Source organism: Penaeus monodon, chromosome 24, assembly GCF_015228065.2.
Source record: "Penaeus monodon isolate SGIC_2016 chromosome 24, NSTDA_Pmon_1, whole genome shotgun sequence".
Taxonomy (NCBI): Eukaryota; Metazoa; Arthropoda; class Malacostraca; order Decapoda; family Penaeidae; genus Penaeus; species Penaeus monodon.
The window spans coordinates 38,721,357-38,724,483 of NC_051409.1; positions in this window are offsets into that span (position 1 = coordinate 38,721,357).

Genomic DNA, 3,127 nt, shown 5'->3' on the forward strand with positions numbered 1-3,127 from the left:
TTATTTATTATTTTTTTTTAATTCTTTCTCTTTAGGCAAATCAAAATGGCGAGACCAGCGATGGAACGGGTGGCTTGCTGGGCGCGCTAGGTGAGGTGGTGGGCGAGTGGCTTCAGGGCTGGGGGCTCCTTGGTGCGCTGCGCAAGAGGACAGGCGCGCCGGGAGTAGCTAGGTCCACGCCAGCCACGCCGCCCACCCACAGCCACCCTTCGTCACCGTCACACGAACATATCGAACTAAGGCAGCTGAGTTTCCAGGTGTGCCTTTCTGGAATAGTTATATGTCTGTGTTGTCTTCCATATCCTTTTGTTCTAGTTTTTGTCTGCGAAAGGTAGATATGATAGAAATTGCTTTTCTAATTTGGATATCCACTTAATGAAGTTTAGTGGTGTGCACATGAATAGTTTTGTCTCTAGATACATATGTGCTTTTAAAAAATGCTTAGATTATACTGTTGTGTATAAGTTTGTTAGGTTGAAATTATATTATAATTTAAACATTTTCTGTTTTTCTCTTAACCAGGTAACAGTTACCAAAACATTTACAAAGGGCATTTGCAGAGGGTTATATCCATTGTTCTCATATATCCTGTAAACAGCCAGTATTTCAGCAGGGAGATGATAGTCAGTAATGGATGATGTTTTTTAAAGATGACTCAAAGGATAAGAAATGTAAACAAAAGATTACCCTTCAGATAATGTCAACAATTTTTCTTCCTGGAATGATAAGGCCTAGGTAACTATACAAACTACACTGCCTTTGTAGTAAGCTACATCAGTTTCCTGCTTGCTTTCACTATGGCAACATATTTTAAGCATTTGATTCTTCTTAATATGTGTTAGTTTGAAAGGTAATAGGCAGTATGTTCAAATCACAGATTATGTAATCAGGATTAGCTTTATTTAAAAAAAAAAATGAAGATTATGAAATGTATCATTAGTTATGTACTGAGCTGAGTTTTCTCCTTTAATTATTAAATGAGGAGTTCTTCAGGTATAGATAAGAAGTATATACACTTTATTTTACTTTAATAGAAACCTGCAAATTGTTAATCTGAAAGAGCTTTAAAGCATTTTGGATCATGTGTACAAAAAAACAAAGATTGAATATGCATGTAATGACAGAACAAGTTCAAGAGAAGAATGTACAGATTATTGATTTTTAAAATCTCCCCCTTGTATCTATCATATATAGACTGCTAGTTGCAACATGGTAGTAGCAGTTCCTGGCAACCTCAGGTGACCTCAGGTGCAGAAACCACCTGCCTATGTTGGTGACCTTTCATTTGATCCAACTGTACACATACGTGATCCCTATAGATGATTTATAAGTAGCAAATCAGAAAGGTATTTGTGTGAGTAAAGTTACACATTTTATTACTTATGTATCCATCATCAAGCATTTTTGAGACTTGGAACTCCGTTTCTGTAGTCTGAGTGTATTTCATTAGACTGTCAGTTGATATAGAGTAATAATTCTGCCTGTAAAGAAATAGAATGACAGTGGAAGTTTAAAATTATAATTATATTAAATGTATTTGCAATATCTCTCGTAATCAGTGGTACCACACTAATATATTTGATGAAGATAGTTCTTCAAATCCAAATTGCTTTTAACTAATATCAAAATGAATTAGTGTTCATATCATATTAATTAGCCTGAGACTGAACAATGCCTCTTCAATATGAATTCTTTATGTTATGAACAATATCCTGGTCAGTATAAGAATAGATGTACTTACCAATATAGGCCGTTTGTTAAGGATTGTATCATGTTAAATGTATGACTGAGAGGCACTCCTCATCAGGGCAGTGAGAAATTTGAAAACTATACATACTAATAGTCATGTTAGTATATATGGTAAAATACATACATACAGGAAATAGGCCTTTATAAAGAAGGCACTATAGATAGACACATAAATAGCATTTTATCACTGGTTAATTTTGCTTTGTAATTGTAGTGTCATATGCAATATTTAAATGCTTCAACTGTTAAAATTTTTGCTTTTTTGATTTTTCACCGTAATCTGATGACCATGAATATATTTACTATAGAATTTACAGCTTTGGACATATTTGTGATTTGTACGCACTATTAACGAACAAAGGGTAATCAGTGCAAGATAAGTTATGTTAAAGTCATTAATAATTTTGATATGATTATAGATGACAAGAAAAGTAGGCTGCGTGCAAGGTATTAGAACCTCATGATTTATATTATTATGTCTAATTTTATTTTGCTATGTGTAGGGATTGATGTATAGTAGATATTTTCCTTATTATATTCGGCACTTAGATATAATATGTGAGTTTATATTTATATGTAAATCATATATTTTTTTGATGTGCATGATATTTTGTGGATGCACTTTTTAAATGTTGATAGAAAAGTCTGGTTCAGCACATGTGTATATTCACTGTAAGTTTGTTGATGAAGATAGCAGTTTCAGCAAAATAGTTTGATGATATTGACTCAGAGTGAGAGTAACCGATTCAGTACATAAAGTCCCCATCTTTTCTCATTTACAAGAATTCCCAAGAAAATTACAATTGGCTAAGATGCAACCAGCTTCACGGGCCGAACGAGTCAGTATCATCTCTCACGGTATGTGTCTCTCGGGAAGTCAGTCCTCCGTGCTTCTGCTTACTAATCCAAAGGGTTTGAGTATGACATGGACCCATAAACTTTAGGCGTAATAGAGCATTGGATCTTGCCCGTGGAGCATTTAACTCTTTATTGCATTTAATGAATCGATCCTCGGGCATTCTAGAGCACTGGATCATATCCCCTAAGGCATTAGAGAGCATTTGGAAGTTAACCACGGCATTGGAAGACTCGAGGTGTAATTTTGTTTTATTGGATACAAGAACTTTTTGTTGTTTTTGTGGTGTCGTGTTTTACTTCACTTCACATCTTGTTTAAGGCATTATTTCTGGATTTTTTTTTTCTTTGTAATATTTAGAACATATTGACTAAGTAAGAAAAGGTTTAGACTAACATGTTTGTAGTTTCACTTTTCAGTGGATGTGAACACTTCTAGAAAGCACAGATTGGCACCAAATGTGTATCATTTTCATTAATTTCTCCTGCATATTGAAAGCACAGATCATATAGAAGGTAACCT